This window comes from Onychomys torridus, chromosome 7 (genome assembly GCF_903995425.1).
Source record: "Onychomys torridus chromosome 7, mOncTor1.1, whole genome shotgun sequence".
NCBI lineage: Eukaryota > Metazoa > Chordata > Mammalia > Rodentia > Cricetidae > Onychomys > Onychomys torridus.
In genome coordinates, this window is record NC_050449.1 from 89,659,547 (window position 1) to 89,679,419 (window position 19,873).

The 19,873-nt window shown below is 48.2% G+C and overlaps 1 protein-coding gene across 1 annotated transcript in view; it reads right to left on the reverse strand.

The window, feature by feature from the left end:
- The window catches only part of Spsb4 (splA/ryanodine receptor domain and SOCS box containing 4), a 72,668-nt gene extending 63,385 nt beyond the window's left edge, over positions 1-9,283 (reverse strand). Inside the window, exon 1 of the mRNA XM_036193012.1 lies at positions 8,549-9,283. The gene's annotated coding sequence lies outside the window, so the exon portion shown is untranslated. The remainder of the gene's footprint in view (positions 1-8,548) is intronic.
- Between the last annotated feature and the right edge of the window lie 10,590 nt (positions 9,284-19,873).

Consider the following 19,873-nt stretch of genomic DNA (forward strand, 5'->3'; position numbering starts at 1 on the left):
TGCCATGCCTGCCTGCCTGTTGCCATGCTTCCTGCCATAATGAACATGAACTCTAACTTTCAAGAACTGAGAATACCCAAATTAAATGCTTCCTTTCCTTCTTCTTCTTCTTCTTCTTCTTCTTCTTCTTCTTCTTCTTCTTCTTCTTCTTCTTCTTTTTTTAATTTTTCGAGACAGGGTTTCTCTGTCCAGGCTGTCCTGGAACTTGCTTTGTAGACCAGGTGGGCCTCAAACTCACTGAGATCCACCTTCCTCTGCCTCCCAAGTGCTGAGATTAAAGGCATGTGCCACTACCGCTAGCTAAATGCTTCCCTTTAGTCATGGAGTTTGGTCACTGCAATCGAAAAGAAACTAAGACAATGAGGAGGTTGGATGTTGCTTACCAGGCAGATGCAGAAGGCGAGGCTGTCATCATCGTGAATCACGAGGTTCACCCCGTGAATGAGGTTCACCCCATTAGAGAGAAATCCCCTGCATCTAAAGGGATTCCCTAATCCAAACAACTTCCTAGGAAAGCAGTTCCAGATCTCACAAGGCATTACAGAGGTCGCTTCAGCTGTGACCAAGGTGACCAGGCTACATCTCAAGTTGGCGGCAGTATTATTTGATTCGTGAGGTACTAGTTTTTCAGGCATTGAAGAACATAGAGGCTTGCTCTATGGTTCCAGAGAGCCACTGAAACCAGGCAACGCACAGGAGAGTCTGAGTTCCCGAAAGGAGGCCCTGGGAGTTCACTACCATGAAGCCTCCAAGGTAAAAATCTATGCTGCACTGGAGAACCCAGGATGTTAGAGATGTCAGAATTATGGGACATCTGCTGAGGAAAGCTGCAGGTGCAGAGTAGATCTGGCCTGGAAGAGAGGCTGTGTGCATTGAGGTGGCAGATCTGGAGGGCTGGGCTACCTAAGCTCTTTGGAGCCCAGCTGATTTCACTGTGAGTTCCAGGGGCCATGCCTGGAGCTATACGATTTGGCATCTTCCTGCTCTTTCCTTGATATTTTCCCATTTCTCTCCATGTCTCTACTTCCTGGCTGCTGATGCAAAGTAACCAGCCCCTCTCCACTCCTGCACCCTACTCTTCCCCACCATGCTGCACTGTGTCCCCTTGAACAAGAACCTCAAATAAACTCTCCCTCAAGTTCCTTGTCAAGTATTGTCACAGCACTGAGAAAAAAGAAGTGTGCACATCTTACAGAACACTATGAGGAAAAGGAACGGGAGACTCAGGAGACAGATGGAATCTAACGGACAAGGAATATTATTGTGGAGCAGAGTTCAAGGAGGGGAAATGGGATTAAAGATGAGCCCAAATGCAGCAAAGTGGATATCCCAGGGCAATTTTAGAAGCCAGATTGTTTTTAAGTTGTCTGTGCCTCCTGCCAATGCTGTAGCATTCTGCTATGGAGTGAATGTCTGTTCTGAATGCTCAGAATTCACAGTGTGGAGGTGTTTGGAGGCTGGGTCCTAGCATGCAGACTTCTTCCACCTCTTTCAGGAAACCTGCCCCGGTCCTGCAAGTCTCTAGAGGCTTGCTCCAACTTCTATGCACCCCAGACTAGTCCAGAGGGACATCTTTTTGGACCTGGTTATCTGCTTTTTGCTAAGGCCACCAACCCAGAAACAAAAGCTGTCTCTACACTTCTGTGTCCTCCAAGAAGCACCTCCTGTCTTGAGAAATGCAGGGACCACACACAGGGCAGGAACACAGGTAGGCTGTTGTGAGGAGGCACCCAGCTCAGAGAGGCTCTCTCAGAGAATGGAGCAAGGGAAGAGCCAGGGAGGGCACCAGTGAGGACACGGAGCACAGTACATGCCATCTTCTCCGAACAGCTGGTTCTTGACTATAATCTGCTGGTCTCCTCCACAGATACTGCTCTACACCTCCTCTGCTTCCTTTATTCATTCAACGAACACTTAGGAAATGCCCAGTGTGTGCCAGGCACTCTGTAGCAGAGAGCTGGGGACACAACAATGACTCTGCCATGCTTAGTCCCTCCTCCCTCCCTCCAGCCAACCACATTTGTTCTCTCTTTCCTAGTGCAGCGTGTGGCCCATGGCCAGGCACACAGGACGTAACCATAGAACCTAACTTCCTGATGGGAATAAACCCAATAAGCAGCAGGCACACTAAATCACACCAAAGAGTACCGAATCCACTTCCCAAACCAAACTGAATGTTTATGCCATGCTCCGATGGCGATGCTTAAAGACATTATCTAGAGCATCTGCTTCTTCATTCGGAGGCTTCAATCATGACCAAGCAGGAAAACAAAACTCAGATTGCTGATGGCCCTTCCAGGGACCCTGGTGGGTGTTACTACTCAGTGGGGCAATGAGGCACCCTGTGAAGCAGCCTTCCCACACTGCTTCAAAGGCCTCAGTGCTTTGCATATTATATCACACTTTCCATGGTCAAGTCTGTCTCCAAAGGTCTGGCTGGCTGGGCTTAAGAGGGAGAGGTCTGTATCTGTCTACAAGGACCCTGATGACCGTAGGCATTCGATGCTGGCTGAGTGATGTGCCCTCCCTTCAGTGTGGCCTTGGGGTTTAGCTCTGCTGAGGTCAGGGACCAGGGCAAGTTTCATACCTTCCTTTAACTAGTGGTAATGATGTCCCCCTAGGGATCCACAGCTAGAGAAATGCATGCAATCCAATTACTCCCCTCTAGGGAAATGCACCCCAGAGGGGTCAGAACCAGTGACAGCTGTGAATAATGACAGGGACTGAAAGAAGGAGGTGGTTTGACACCACTGAACTTCCTTTAGTAGATGGTAAGTTTCATTCATAATAACAAACAAGACTGGACCACACTCTCTGCTTACACCCTCCTAAGGATTTTAAGAGACAGTTCACACTTTCACCCTTCTAGGATGTTCAACAGTACCTTCCCAGCCCACAACCCTCACCGAACCCCTCTCTCCATCTCACTGCCTGGGTGCCAACTGTACCCCCCTGTCTCTGCACACCTCCCCCATGTGCTATCTGAGAAATTCCACTCGGCTTGGCTATCCACAACTCTCAGACAAACACCTCCCCGGACTGGCTCCAGGCTCTCAGAGGCCCTCCTTGTGCTTGTCCCCACCACAGCACCTAGCACGAGGAGCCGGACTGGGACACCTGGAGAACAGGAGCTGAGTTGCCCAGATTGAGCTCCCAGGACTTCATCTACAAGGGTCTGGTAGAGAGAAAATGGTGGGTGAATGACTTGGCAATTGCAATGTAAATAAATGAGTAAGGCATCATGCTACCTCAGATTCTTCCAGACGGCCACCTCAGGGTGAATGAGACCTGCCTGGTCCAGGAGCCTATCTATGGACTACTTGTAAGCTTTTCTTGCTACAGACACTAAATTGGATAGGTATTTTATTAAAAGATGATCACTCAGAATGAACCTACCAGCAGCGAATAAACTATGGAACCCCCAGGGTTTTAATCACAGATGTCCACCAGATTTTCCCATAATGCACACAGGGAGCTCACTCTACAACTGGTGAGGCCAGCCTTTCTCCCCCAACACTCACAAAAGCAGCCATCTGTCCAGTCCAGGTGACTCCTGACTCCCGCCGCTCCCATCTTCCTAGAGCTCAATCAATGAGGCTTCCCCAGCCTCCCCTCCTCCTGGGGTTTCCATGGGAATCCTCCTCCTACACAGTCAGAGGCTCCTGGGATAAAAGCTCAGCTGTCAGCCAGCAAGAAGAGCAGGCGCTGGGAGGCAGGAGGCTGGCTGGGTGACCAGGCCAACATGCTCTCCAAGGTCATTTGAAAGAGACATAGGTCAGATCCAGTGGGACCATGTGCAGTACCGGTCAGTGGTATAGCTGCCCTGGGTACCCGTGGTTTGGTTTTGTAATACAGCTGTCCTCTGTGAGGCCCAGCATTGGTTCAAGCTGGGACAAAGCATGACAAGAGGCCGAGGAAGGGCTGCCAGGGGAACCCTCTAGGAAAACATCTATTAAAAGAACCCAGTAGTCTGCGTGTCCAACCTCTCATTTATCCCCTAAGATGAGCGTAACCCACTGGACATAAGCGCTTGTCTGAAATCAGGTTTCCTGAAAGAAAAGCAGGACCATTCAAGCATCAGGGTTAATCTAGAGGACTGCAGTGGGGGCTTGTGAACTCCTCTGGTAAGCCTGGGGCATCCTTTTGGGTGTGCTGCATACACCAGGCTTGGAAAGAAGGGTTTGAGGAGAAGGCGGACAGGAGGGCCCTGCCTGTGAGAAGCGCTCCATCTCTAGGACTCTTAACATTTCCTCACGTATTGCACAGACTATGGCTAACAGGTGGGATGTCTTTATGGACCAGCTAACTGGGCCGCGCTCACGCTTTTCTGGAAAAGGCAGAGGTGCGGTCCATTATAAACACAATTCACAGGATCATAACCCATGAAGACAATGCTGGCACTGCTCAGCACCACTCCTGCATGTAATGCGTGGCACTCAGCGAGGTAGTGTGTCCACACCAACTGTCCCGCCTGCCTGATAAATGTGCAACACCTCAAGGCAGCATCTTAGACTCTCTCTGTGCATCCTTTCTTAAAATGTGTCCTTCCATCCCTCTGCAGAAGTCTCTAGGCCTGCTGCCCTCCCTCCCCTAGCCTCTGGCCATTCTAGATGCTCCTTTGGGTGACTCCATGGTGCTTGAGCTTTCCACATGTCCACCTTCCCAACACTGTGGCACATCTGCCAATCACATGTCCTGGGCTGAGCTCAGCCTCTTCCATCTCCACAATCCAGGTTCCTCTCTGCCTGTCGCTCCCACTCAATGCCTTCTACTTCCCCTTGGTTTCCTTCCACCTTAGCGGGATTCCTGGAGCAGTGTCCAAGGGAGGGCCTGTGATGATTCTCATCTCCCTGTGATTCTCATCTTGGAACTCTAACCCACCCACCTTGCTGCCAAGAGGCTAAATCCAATCAAGCTGCCCATCACCTGCTCATCCGAACATGCACCCCTTGAGCTGAAAGCCAAGGGCTTCACAGTCAGTCAGCCCCTCCTGGTAGTCTTTCTCCAGCCAGTGACACCAGGCTCTTCAGTCAGGTTCTTACTCCAAGCTTCCAGGACTCACTCACCTACACTGCCTACTGACATTCTCTCACTCCTCTGTGCACCCACCATGGCACCCTCCCTCCATCTCTCTGTCCCACGATGTCATCCTAACAATCTAGTCCCACGGATGTCTCCTGCAACATATGCTACTTTCTAGAAGGCTAACCAGTGACCAGCTCATTGCCCTCCCCACAACCCCCCCCCCTCCCAACCCCCCCCACACCCCGTCTTCTAGTGTCCTGTGCACACTATCTGTCTGCATTAAGAAGAACCTGTCAGAGCCAGGTGCAATGGCACACACCTGGAGGGGTCTGGAAGATTGAGAGTTTGGGGCCAGCCTAGGCTACATACACTATGAGTTAGTCCAGCATGGGCTGTAAGGCTAGAGAGAAAAAAATTAGAAGAAATAGTTGTTGGACTGAATAATTTGTGTTTTTACCAACAAGATTTTTTTTTTCCCACAACTGGCATATACATTTAAAATGTGGATTAAGTTTCACATTCAACCTGTGAAACAAGAATCTCATGCAATCAGCGCTCCACAAAGTTTACGACAGCTCATTTGGGGTCTTTCCCAAAGGATGGGCCAGACAGCTGCTTCCTGCAGCCTCTGAACAGACGCCTGAAACTGAGCAGCAGCAGGAAAGCCAGTCAGCTCATGTAGGGACCATGTTTTATTTAAATGTGCTGCTAGATTTTTAATTTTTTATTATTGATCGTTTTGCCAAGTATGAATGATCATGCTCACACAAGTTAAGTGCATACATTAAGTGTTTTTTTAAAAAAATGATTACCAGGAAAGATTACCTAGGAGCTTAGACCTAGGTCCTTCTACCCTCCTGATTTTCCACATCCAGTTTCTTGTTCTATCTAGGGAGCTCCTGGAGATCTTTTGTTACTGCGCCAACAGAAAAGGGCTCTTTCAGGAGCACCGATGTATGGCAATGAGCCAGACAGCTTAGAAAAAAGTTAACAAACTGGAGCACGGTGAATTGCACTGGGCCTTCTCCTCCAGGGGCAAAGACCTTGCCTCAGGCCTGAGCCATAGCCACAGCCACATCCAGGGACATGAATGAAGTCTCCAGGACAGGCTTCCATGAAGGATGGCTAGGTTCCGGTCCTGTGACCAACTGGGGTGGGGTCAGGAAAGGAATAAATCCTGGGAGTGTTGGAGCAAAACCAAGATCTTAGGCCAAGGTCTCGGGGTGGGGGGAGACAAAAGATGAAAAAGAAGGTGGAGTTGGTGGTAGCCAGGCCTGGAGGGCATTCTCACCCTTCACTTTTGGCAGCCTTGAGGAAGTTCTAACTAGGGAGGAATTTGGTCTGTTTACATTTTTAAGGATAAAAGCTTCTTCCTGGGGAATGGTTCTTACTATCTGCTGATCTGATGTCTGAACCATTGAATTGTGAGGCTTTCCGCACACGTTTTCTTAGTGAGTGAGGTAAGGCATAAAGGTTTAAGTGTGGTTTCTCTTTCGCTCTCTGGGTGTGAACGGTCTGTAGTCTTTGTCCTTGGGACGCTTCCTTGTCTTGAAGATTCTTTACACATTTGGGGCTGAGGCTGTAGCTCAGGGGTGGAGCACTTGTCTCGCATGCACAAAGCCCTGGGTTACATTCCCAGCACACACCCCAAATCTGTTCCAAATTGGAAGATATGAAGCCACTTCAATAAGCAACGACTCTTTCCCCAGTCTGTCTCATCTTTGGACTGCTTCTGGCAGGCGCTTTTCCTTGCAGATTTTATTTCTTTATCACTGGATGCATCAGTCTTTAAAATCAAAGAGAAGTGCAAGCTGAAGAGACATTTGAGTGGCCTGACTGGTGACGCTAATTATGTTTACAGGTGGCAAAGGCCTACTTTTTTTTTTTTTTAACTGCCCTTGCTATGGAAGTTTAAACACAGAGTTGGGGTGTGTGTCTCAAGAACTTGAGGCCTCAGTTGGGTGGTGGTGGCTCACACCTTTCATCCCAGCACTCAGGAGGCAGAGACAGGTGGATCTCTGAGAGTTCGAGGCCAGCCTGGTCTACAGAGCGAGATCCAGGAAAAGACGCAAAGCTGTACAGAGAAACCCTGTCTTGAAAATCCAAAAACAACAACAAAAAACCGTGGCCTCCTGTAACATATACTTATATTATACTCTTGACTTTTTTTCTTCCTACAAAGTGGGTTTATTTGCAGTCCTAAGCCAATATTCAATGGTTTGGGAAAGGAATTGGAGGGAAGAGTTTGAAGGGTCCTCCATCAGCCAGGGTAACAGAAACTGCAGGTTTTAGTTGAAACACAAAGGTGCCAAAGTGAGGAAACAGACTGGAAGCCTCAGAGGTGAGGGCACAACCGCTTCCCACAGGGCAGGGTAGGAAGAGTGAACTTTTCCCTTCCCTACTTCATCTCTTCCAGATCCAGACAGGCTCAACAACTGTTGGGGGCAGAAGAATGGGAAGAGGAGGAGTTCACACCCAAACCCTGGAGGAGGGGAAGGGAGGGGGAGAGAGGAGAGTAGGGAGAGAAGGCACAGAAGAGCTGCGGATCTTAGAGAACCCGCTCAAGGTCACACTCGCGGGCTGGTGCTGGCAGCAGAATTCGAATCCAAGCCCAGGACAGCAGCACCGAGAGTTCTAGAGACAGCGGTACAAACGTGCCCTCTTCTCTCTTCTTGGCTCAGCAGCCCACGCTTGGACGCCGGGCGATGGGAGCCACACTTCCTGGGCCTCACCAACCAGAGGTTTGGGGTCCCTTGTTTTTCCTGGTTCAACCAGGATGGGCATATTTGTCATACTCAGGGCTTTGGCTTCCTCCCTGCTTCCCATAGCCCTGCGCCCAGGGCCCTCTGAGCCCCCTATTCTCTCCAAGTTTGTCTCCCAGTCAGGCTGGGGACCGGCCGAGAGCCGGCTCTCATCTGGCCGAGCAGTCTTCGCTCGGAGATAAACCATACTAATAATCACCACCAGCGCCTAGAGAGTGCGAGGCGCTTTACTTCCGCAGACCCCCAGAAATTACTGTCCTCGTCACACAGATGAGACAGCTGCTGCAGCCCTGGGAAGTTGGATGATGTGCTGGAGCTCACAAGGCTAATATTAACGCTAGCTAATGCCTGACTGAGTGCTTCCTGAGTGCCAGGCGCAGGTCTCCGCACCGCCCTGCAGTTCCTTCCAACACACTAGTAAAAGGGGCACAGTTATCACCCCCATCTTCCGGATGAGGAGACCGAGGTTGTGGTGCTTGGCCCAAGGTCACCCCAGAGAGTGACGGATGTAAGACTGAAACATAGCCGGGTGACTCTGGGAGTAATTTTTTGTGTTGTCTCCACTACACGGAGAAGCAGCGGGTTTCAAACCTACAGTAGCAGAGGCTGGCCTCAATGCCCCGGCTCAAACCAAACCAGCTTGGATTATCACTGTTCGCAGAGACATTCCCCCGGACCGCGACCAGAGGGACCCCAAGAGCACCGGGTGGGACGGGTGCCGGCCGGCAATCACCCTTTAGCAGGAGCTGGAGAACACTTACCATAAACGAGAGGGCGAGCGCCTGCCCGGGAGGAATCCCCAGCGCTGGCAAGTCCAGAACTCCCGGGAGAGAGGTCTGCTGCCGCTGCTGCCCACTCAGGGGCGCCCGAGCGACCCCGCGGATACTGGCTTCTCGGCCAGCGGTGCGTCCTCTCGGCTTGTGCCCGGCAGCAGCGCCCTCTCTCCCCGCAGGGTGCCCTGGAGTTAGGGACGTTCTTGGCGAAGTTGGCGCTCAGGCGCGGCAAGAGGGCTCGGAGGTGGTGAAGCGCCCGACTGCGCCGATCTCAGGGGGGCGCGGAAGCACGCGCCCTGGCCGCCCCGAAGCTTGGCGCCTGACCTGGAGGGCGGCGAGTCCCGCGCTTAGGGCGCACGGGCCGCACCTCGGCCGCCGGTCCCCGGAGCACCAGGTTTCTTCCCCAGCGCCCCGGACGCACGCCGCGATGGCTGCAGCGGTGGCGGGGGGCCGGGCTGCGGTGCGCTCATCGCCTTCCCCAGGGACTGGGCGCCTTTGTGCGCGGGGCGCGCCGACTGCCAGGGCCAGCTCTGGATGCTGCAGCCGCTGCCTCCCCCTCCTCCTCCACGGCCGCCCGCTCCCCGCCTTCCCGGCCGGCCCGGAGGCTGCAGCTGAAAGCCGATCCGGCTGAGCTCATCCCTGAAGGCCACTAATCCAATAGCCGCGGAAGGCGCGGCCGCCGGGAACGCCCCTTCCCCCACCATCCCGCGCCCGGGCCGTCCCAGCTCGGGCCGCTGCCGGCTCTGCCACCTTCTGGAGGCCACCAGCTGGCGGGAGTGGGAAGTGGAACCCGCGCCCGCGCCCTTGGGCCGGAGTGGCGCGGACGCCATTCACTCATCCGCCGGCTGGCGGGCCTGGACACTCGCTTACACACTCGCTCATTCATGCTCACGGGTCCTCCCCCATTCATTCAAGCGTGCCTGGTGAGCCAGGGTGGGTGTCTCTAGGGGTGGGGGATGAAGAGAGGAGACACCACCGTCACCAGATAGCTTTAGTGTCTGTGCTTAAGGCGTGTAGGAAACAGCGACGGGGAAAGAGAATGCTTTAATATAACCCCTTGCCTTAGGCACATACACGTCCACTTTACTTCCGAAGCCAGACTCCAACTGGTCTTTCAAAGCCAATTTCAAGCCGCACCTGCTCCACGGTGCCTTTCCCCGCCCACCTGAAGCTAGAGGGAAGGGTCGTTGCTTAGAGGGCTACAGGCACTGATGGTGGGCTGCTCCTTAACTAGCTTGAGCTCAGAGATCAGGAAGAGGGTGTGGCCAAAGCGAGGGACGCTGTACTTCTCGCTTTCGTTATTTTTGAGGAAAGCTAAGGTTCCTGGCCAGGGCAACCTGCTTGCAATACCAGAGTTGCCCTTAGGTCCACTCCACAGTCCTAGCTGACCTCACTTCTCTCTGATGAGTTTCGAGCAAAGATTCTAGATCAGATAGTGTCCATTTTTTTAGATGGACAAGCACCTGCAATCCAATCCTGTGAGGGAAATGTGTTGACCCGGACTCCAGAGTTCTTTTCCCAGATTGGAGAGGGCAATTTGAGAATGTTTCCTTGTGGAAGTGGCTGTATGAATTAGCTGCTGGACACAGAAGGCATCATAGTCTTACGTAGGTACTAGTAACAGCCTGTGTGGTATGACTGGACCCCAAACAGGAGGTAAGATGAAATGGGAGGGTACTTAGGGTCTTGCAGACAATCCAAAAGGCTTGGCTTTTCGCCAAGATCAGTTAGGCAAGCCTTTTGACCTTGACAGATTTGCTGTCCAGAAAGATAGTCCAGTGGCAGAGTGAATAGATGGATGAATAGCACAGGCCAGTTTGGAAGCTGCTACAGAGGTCTGAGCAACGAAGGATGCTTTACCAATCAGGACAGCTCAGTGGTAAGGCAAAGGTATACTGAGCGAGTATTTATGGTGGTTATGATTTTGCTTACACTGCTTCAGCTGTTTGCAGGTCTGTCTGTCTGTCTGTCTGTACCTGTATGTCTCTGGATGCTCTGGTGACTGCACAGAAGAACGACTGAAGGAATGTGACCCATGGACACGCTTGCTTGCTAACCCCTCCCCCTTCAGGATGTTTGTGGAGCATCTGCTCTGCCAGCTGCTGTGGTCCTGACAGAACTGGATAGCATGAGATGAAAACAGGAAAACTCAGAAGCAAAGGGAACTTTAGCAAGTCGGAGAGATGACTCAGATGGTCAAGAATACTTGTTGCTCTTGAAGAGGACCAGGGTTCAGTTCCTAGCACCCACGCGGTGGTTCACAGTCATTCAGAACTCCAGTTCCAGGGGATTAGATGCCTTCTTCTGACTTCTGTGGGCTCCAGGCATGCACATGGTACACATTCATTCATGCAGGCAAAACACTTATGCACTTAAAATAAAATAAACCTGAAAACAACAGCAAAATACCCAAGACTTTCCAGCTGATGTTTCCTCTATCTAGAAATGGCCAGCACTCATTTCTAATCTTCCTTGCTGGAGGACTTCACAACCGCTTAAGAGCAAGATGGGGAGGGGTCAGCAGCTACAAAATGAAAAACTACTGCCCCCTCCCCCCATAAACACACACTTGTGTGCCAGATAGGTTCACTACACAAGCCTTTACAAATGTGACTGTGCCTCAGGCATCAAGAAATGGGTACAAGAGCACCCCCAGGTGTCACTGAAGTTCCCCAATCCTCCGGCCCCTGAAGAGCATGGACATGGTTTGTCCCCAGGTTTGAAATGGGAACAAAAGTCTGTTCATTCCAGATAGGGTATCAATGACAGACCAGGGAAGTAATTCCACCACCCCACCCCACCACCCCACCTAGTTTGGGGGACCAGTAAATTGATTGAAGTTACTAATAGGAGCATGGGAGCCACAAAGCTGTTACTAAAGAACCCACTCCCATATGGATGACAACTCAGGAAAGCTGTATCGCTGGGGGGGGGGGGGGGTCCCTGCACAGCATGCGGTCGGAAGAGTTTCTATGCCCCAGCTTTTACAAGCTTGAGAAGGGGCCTTGTGAATCTTGTAACTTTCATGAGCTTTCTGAGCCTTCTAAGTTTTATTAGCTTCTGGAGTCTTATTATACCTCTCTCCTCCCTCCTGGAGTTTCTACTCAGAGGAAACAGCCACACAGGAAGAGGAAACAGTTCGCCATTTGGGGAAATTAGCTTGGATATCCTGATCAATCTTTAAACTGAAAGTCTGCAGCCTATAAACTGCCCTCTGGTGACCCCTGGCTTTGGATAGCCTCATCCTGCCCCTTTTCCTCTGAAGTGTAAGCTGGACTTGCTGTCCCGCTTTTCACAAATAGAACACAGTAGGGCAGACAGGATGTCCCCTCCCTGGATTGGGTAATAAAAAGACCATCTGCGCTAGACCCTCATTGTCTTTCTGGCTCTTTTGGCATTGCCCCCTGAAGGAAGCCAGGTGTTGTGCTGTGAGGAAACCTGCTGAGGGACTGACTGAGCTCAGCCTACCACCATGGGAGCCTTCCCATCAGGCTTTTTGATATCTTGACTACAACTCAAATATACCCAACACAGTGGTACAAACTAGGCTGCGCTGATTCTTGATGGGCAGAAACACTAAGAAAATGTTGGTGGTTTTAAGCCTCTGAATTTTGGAATTGTTTGTTAATCAGCATCAGGTAACTAATAAAAGATATTCCTAATTACCAGGGAATGGATCTAAAATAAATCCTTGATGAACTTGGCATAGAATACACAATATGGACATACAGCCAAGTAGCCAGGGGCTTAAATCTCAATCTAGAGATATTTACTTTTAGCCTTCTCATTTGAAAAACAGGGACAGAAGAATTTCTTCTCCATTTGGTTTTATATCATAGCATATTACAAAGTAGGTGTCCAGTACATTTTTCCTATGCTTCCTATCAGGGAACCAAAAATCTACATCATTCTTAGAATTTTTGAATGAAGAAGAGTCATGTATGTGTGGGGCAGAAGATCTATGAGATGATGTCCAAAACATTTCTTTTTTAGCTTTTCAATCATACAGATTTATGTAGGACAATGTTGTAAGTGGACACATGAAAACCATAAATTGGCCTTCTTCTCTCCCCTCTGTTTCTCCGGCTATGGTTTGTGACCTGCTTCTCAGCTGTCAACTGTCAAACCTGAGACTCTCGGTCTTGCAGAAGTACTCACTATGGTTTCACAGCGGCTGAGAAAAAGTTGTGAGTTCTGTGACATTTGGAGTGCAGAGCTTGCTGGAATGAGGTTTGTGGGCAGGGCAGGAGAAAAGGAGTGTAAGTCTGCCTGTCTTCAACAGGAATAGGCTTCTCAACTTGTTCTACAGTATGGTATGACACCGATGGGGGTGGGGTGTGTGTTCAACATTTAGATCCTATTCTCTTCAGCTTGGGTGCCATTATCTCTACTAGAAGTCTGGGCAGTCTTCACAAAAGAAATATTCTGACACATCCTTCAAGGCCATTGGCATGACCCACTGGATGGTCTTTCTACTTCTTAGTGGGGTCTGTGTCTGCCCAGTCATCTAGTTTTACCTCTTTTCATCTGGCCCTGGACAGAGCATAATGAACCACGGAACTCCTGAAGTGTATCCTGATCCTTCTCCCCAACGCTGGCCTTGGTACATGTTGACCCTTCTGTGAACTTAGCCCAGGTTGCTCTAACTTGCCTTCTGGCCTGCATGCCCGGCATCTCCTCCAGGAAGCTTTCTGTGCCCCAGGTGACAGATGTCCTCCAGTGTGTGTCTTCTGTCTTTCCCACCCTAACAGCTGCTCTTGCAGCTTCTCATGCTCACTCTAAGACAGGAGCCCTTCAAGATGTCTTTTTCATCTTTATACCTTTTGTAACAACCTACATTTTCTTTTTGTTAATTTCTCAAGGTACAATGCTCTATATTTTTCCTTAGTAGCCCTGGCTGGGTGAGGGGCCTCTTCTTTGAAAATTCCACAGCACTTGGTTCTGACATCTTCTGGGATTTGTCAGATCATATTCTGGCACTTGGCAGTGACTCTTTTCTTTTAAAAAAAATGAAAATAACAAAAACCAGATTAGCTGAAACAATATTTGTAAATATTTATGGCCTACATCAGGATAATTCAATAAGGTCTAACCTCTTCAGCCAGCTTGGCTGTTTTCTGCTGCTTCCAGGCAACTTGTCTGGTCTCAGAGTCTTTTTTGCCTCTTTTGCTCTTCTGAGATTCTTCTTTGCAGCTTGGTTTCAATCATCTGAGGGGAATTCTCAGATTTTATTGCTTACTCTGGCTGGGAGGGGTTTAGTGAATCTGTTGAGTTTCAGGGACTTCCTGAAGCTATTTTGAGTTGTTTACCTTTTGGTTTAAGGAGCTTCCTACAGGATGGACTGTTTCACAACAAGGCTTTAAACAAAGCTTATCCAGTCCTTCCTGTGGGAGTCTGGAAGACCAGAATAATGACAAAAATTTGAACAGTGAAGGTCCAGCTTGTGAGGTTTCTGAGGGGAACAAGGTCTCCACCAGGAACTGGTGGAGAAGCCATTTAAGTTATATTCTGAAAAGACTCTGGTTCCATTCCTGCCACTGCCCTAAGATGTGACTGAGAGTGGGTCTGAAAGGGAAGGAGTGCTGTGTTTGGCAGAGGAAATTGCGGGGCGGACTGGCAGGCTGTCAGACTGGCAGTGCTCAGTGCTATTATTTAGGTTTAGAGTGAGAAAGAGCAGGGAGTTGAAAACTATAAATTCCTGTTTTAGGAACAGCAAGAAAGGTGTGCTGAGGGTAAAACCCCACCTACCAAAGGCTCAGACTTGTGAAAATGCAGTCATTTGAGAAGAGAAAGCAGAAACTGAGAGTTCATGCCTTTGAAGGATTTTCTAGAAAGCAATCCCCTGGGGAAGTGTCCTCCCTCCCACCCCGACTCCAGGTTTAGCACACAGGCTGCCACACCTGTAGTCTACATCTCAAGCTACCTGAAACACTTGGCAGTATTGGCTTTACAAGAATGAAAGATGCAAGAGTGAGTGAGTCATGGAGGCTTGCATCAAAGTCCCCAGAAGCTGGTCGGGCCAGGCAATGTGTGGCAGGGTTGGAGCCCTTGTGATAAGACCCTAAGGGACTAAGAGTGAATCTGGGAAGGTAAAATCTAAATCACAGAAGACACCCTAAGATGATGCCAAGATCATGCACAAGGAACTCACCCCCAAAGACAGGCTCTGTGTACTGCAGGTGGCCTGAGTTGGAGGGTAAAGATAGCCAAGCCTACTGGAGCCCATATGGTGTCTTCAGGAGCCCTAGATACTGGGCATAGAGTGAAGAGAGTTGGAGTTTTCCCTGTCTTCTTGTTGGACCTTCCTTTGCTATGCCCCTATTTCTCTATGGGAATGCTGATTCTGGTCCACTGCTTTACAAAATCTCACAGTTAAGAGATTGCCTTAAGTCTGCAAAGAGAGTTCGTGAGGTCCAGAGGTCTCAGCATCTAAGAAGGACTTTGGGAACACCTGAGCTGGTCTCCTGTAAGAAAGACCGGCGAGGTTCAGTGACAGAGGTACCCATTCATCAGTGAGCAATGAACTTGATGTGGGTTGTATGCCCAAATCTACATACGCACTAGAGCATTCACACACATAGAGGCCTGGGGACACTGGGATGTGGTGTCAGGGTGTGGGCTGACCAGAGAGGGTGGCACAGGATATTCAGATTTGATCTTCTAGCACTTTCGTTTTTCTCTTACATAAAATGGAGGTGACAATACCCACCACATGGAGTTGAGAGGATTAAAGGCGATCTATCTAATGACTTGCCTGGTGTTTCTTCTTCAAGCAGTGATCTTGCATGGTATCAAATGTCTAGGAAGCTCAAATTGCAGCCCACAGAATGGAACTCATAGGTGTCCCCTCTCCGTGACATTTGTCACTTCTATTTTTTTTCCAAGACAGGGCTTCTCTGTAGCTTTGGAGTCTTTCCTGGAACTCACTTTGTAGACCAGGCTGGCCTCGAACCAGAGATCCACCTGCCTCTGCCCCCCCCCCCCAAGTGCTGGGATTACAGGTGTGCGCCACCACCACCCAGCGACATTAGTCACTTTTGCACATAGGACAGCTGAACTGGCCTCCTGGACTTACAGGATTCCCTGCTGCTACCACACTGTTCAGTCTTTCTGGCAGTTTGGCCAGCCGGAACTTCCCTCTTGGGTCTTTGAAGCTGGAACCAGCTATTCTACAAACCCAGGATATGAATGAATCCATTTTGATGGAGACAGGGTTGGCAATGTCCTCTCTCATTAGCAGTGACGTCTGTCTCCAGTGACCCGAGGCCAGGGTTGGCAATGGCAGTGCTGCCCTCAACACAACAGGTTGGCCTTGAGTTATGATGGTAGTTGTAGTTCTGTGCTCTGAATTGCTGTCCCTGTCTCCCCCTTCCCCATCTATTTCTCCAACCCTCTCAAATGGTCCATGATTTCCTCAATTTCCTTTCTTTCTGAGTCTGCTCACAGAGTGAATCGCACTGATTGAGTTTTGAATGTGGAAGTCGTTTTCGGTTTCTGCTGTAAATCCCACTTAGTCATGAGGCATTCATCCTTTTTTTTTTTTTTTTCCTTAAACTTGAAAAAAAATTGAGAATTTTCATGCAGGAATATTTGCATCATTTCCATCCTTCCTTCTCAACCCCTCTTTAACATCTCTTCTGCCCCTCCCTCCCTCTCAAACTCATGACCCCTCCTTCTGTATTATTACTGTTTGTGTATATACATACAACGTAGGAGATCCTTTGCTGCATTGTTGGACTCCATTTGCCTGCTCATGAGGTTTTATGAGTTGGTTTTTCCGCTCTGCTTTTCTGGTAACATCTTGTCCAGAGACGGCACCAACCCAGACTGTCATTAAAAAATGAATATTCCTTTTTCCTTCTATTTTCTGGAAAAAAATTGTGTAGAATTGATGGTATTTGTTCCTTAAATGTCTCATAGTCTGGACGTGGTGGCCCATACCTTTACCTCTAGCACACAGGAGGCAGAGGCCCACAGAAGGCCAGCCTGGTCTCTATATCTGGGTCTAGGCCATCATGGCTACATAGTGAGACCTTGTCCAAAAAAGAAAAAGGTTCATAGATTTACTAGTAAAATAATTTGACCTTGGAGGTCTTCTTTATGGGTCTTCTTCCTTTTAAAATAGAAGGAAATTAGTTTTAAAAAGATAGATTATAGCTATTCTGGTTATCCATTTGTTAGGGAGCAAACTGTGGTAATTTATATTTTCCAAGAAATCGCTCCATTTCATGTCATTATAAAAAATATTAACATCAAGCCAGGCTTATGATTTCTTATTATCTTTTAAATACATGCAGAATCGGCAGCCATACCATTTCTCTCATTCCTGACTTTGGTAATTTGGCCTCCTCCTCCTCTTCCTCCCCAGCCCTCCTCCTCCTCTCCCCTCTCCAGGCTCATTAGAAGCTCATCAGTTGTATCGACCTTTTCAAAGAATCGGGTTTTCCTATACTGTGTCTTCTGTTTTCCTTGTTTCCATTCCATTAACTTTGAAGCAGCGATCACTGATTTGAGACTATTTTTCTTGTCTAATGTAAGCACTTAGTTAAACAAATTTCCTTCTAAGTGTGATGTTCCTTCTAAGTGTGATGTTAGCTGCATCCCACAAATTTTATGCTGTTTTCATTTTCTTTACATTGAAAATATTCCAAAATGTATTCTCTGGCTCCCAGTTGCTTAGAGTTGTGTTGTTTTATTTTAAAACATTTGTAGAGTCCCCAGAGAGCAGTGCATCATCTTTTCTTTCTTTTTGAGACAGGGTTTCTCTGTGTAGTTTTGGTGCCTGTCCTGGATCTCTGTAGACCAGGCTGGCCTCGAACTCACAGAGATCTGCCTGGCTCTGCCTCCTGAGTGCTAGGATGAAAGGCGTGTGCCACCACTGCCCGGCCTGCAGTATCTTTTCTAACTGAACTCTGTCGTCCTCAGAGAACATCTTTGTATGACCAGAATGGTCCTGAGTTTTACACTTCCGGTTTGTTATGTAACTTTATGATATGATCCCCTTTGTGTCAGATATTATTCATCACTCTAAAGTCTACCTGGTTTAATATTAACATATCTATCCCAGGTGATTTTTGAAATTAGATTAGCATGGTATATCTTTTTCAGTATGTTGGCTGTGGGTTTACATGGGTTCTTATTTAATTTAAAATAAATTTAATAGCTCAGAGCTATGATTTGTTTTACTGTTTGTGTAGTGTCTGTCTTGTCAAGGGTGTTTAGAAGATTACATTTAATGAGACTGTCAATTATTGGGATAAAATAATTGCTATTTGTTTAGTGTTTATGCATTAGTTCTTTGTTATTTTCCATCCTGACTTTTCCTTTTTCTTTCTTTCTTTTTTTTCAGTTTCATGTAGACTAGGATGGCCTTAAACTTGCTGGTTAACCAAGGGTGGCCTCCCACCTCCATCTCCTTCTAAGTGTTGAGACCAGTGGTGCTCAACCTTCCTAACGCTGCGACCCTTTAATACAGTTCTTCATGGTGTGGGGATCCTCCCAAACATAATGTTATTTTTGTTGTTACTTTATTACTCTAATTTTGCTACTGTTATGAATCATAATATAGGCAACCCCTGTAAAAGGGGTCTCGACCCACAGACATGACTTAATTTTTAAAAATATCCCATTTATCTTTGAGTGTTTTTGTTTGAATGTATATCTGTGTACCAAATTTGTGCTTGCTGTCCTTGGAGTTCAGAAGAGGGCACTGGGTCCCCTGGAACTTGGAGTTACAGATGAGCTGCCTTATGGGTGCTGGGAATTGAATCCAAGTCCTCTTAACTGAAAAACCACCTCTCCAGGCCCTGACCCTTGCTGCCTTTAACATTAGTTCTACTCACAGTGGTTCGGTGTGTTTCATGTAGTTGTATGTGTTTCTTATTTGGGGGTTTCATTGAGCATTTTGGTTCTCTGAGAAAACAGTTTTCATTTCAATGGGAATCTTCTTTTTTTTTTTGGACAAGGTCCCACTGTAGCCCTGGCTGTCCTGGAACTCACTATGTAGACCAGGCTGTGGCCTTGAACTCACAGAGATCTGCCTGCTGCTGCCTCTGCTGGGATTAAGGGTGCATGCCACTGTGCCCGGCTTCCTTGGGAATTTTTGTGGTGGGCATTATTTTTTCTGCCCACTCCATTAACATCAAAGAACTGTGATGACCCTCATAGGCTGCCTGGAGTTGCCCACAGCTGTTAATCTGCCTTGTCATCCTTTTCTATGTGGGCTTCATTTTCAATTGTTTCTATGTTTGTGTCTTCAAGTCCGCTTCTTGCTTCTGCAAATCTAGTCTTCGTTAATCCCATCCTCTGTATTTTTCATCTTATGGCCTTGGTTCAGTTCAACTTGGGTCTTTATTGCATCTTTGTGTCTTTACTTAACACATGCTTGGTTCTCCTTCTAGCTTCTGGAATGTCTGGTATATAGTTCCAATACTATTTTCTATGACATTGTCTACTAATTCTACTCTCTATGCCATCTGGAAATCAGTTTCAGTAGTTGGGTTTTCTCTTCATTTGGGGTTCTATATGCCTGCTTCTTTGTGCGGTTAATAATCTTGTCCCCCTGAGGTACCTTGATTATTCATTTTACCCAAGGTCCAGTCTTGCTGGTGAGAGCTTTTCTGTCTTTAGACCTATTTGAGTTCCAGATCGATCCTCTGAGCTTCTTGGTCACTGCTCTCCAGGCCTTTGGTACTACTGATCTATACTGATTGGCTGACTCCTCCTGGAGACCTCTTGTTAATCTCTATGGCCCCCAAGTGGCTTTTTCCTTCCTGGTATTCTCCTTTGCAAATGAAGTTACCTTGGCCTTCCTGCTCTGTGTTCTATATTCTCAAGTCAAGGACATAGCTGAGTTGGTCTGGCTTCCCCTATGACTTGCAGATACTCTGTGCACAGTAGGTTGTGGTCAGTGTCGAAGTCATCATGGTCGTTTTGTATCTCAGATCTGTCTCACTGCCTATTATCTAACAGTTCAAGGACAATGGCATCATATATTTTATTGGCTTTCCTTTTTTTTTTCCACATAGAGAGGCACATTTAGATTCTATTATTGTCTTGGTTGGAGGCAGAAGCTGTCCTTTTGGAAAGCCTGAGTAACTTTCTGATGATTACCTTGGAGAAGCTAAAATGAAGTTTACATGAAAAAATGTGAAGAATAAATGACAGATCACATACAGAATGCTTGGGAGGGTCCCCACACTGGGCTAGTGTTTGATGAATGTGGATGATGTGCTAGTCTGCTTTTGCTGTGGTAACAGACCACCTCCACATCTCAGTGTTTACAATAACAAACATTTCTAATTTGCTGCATCT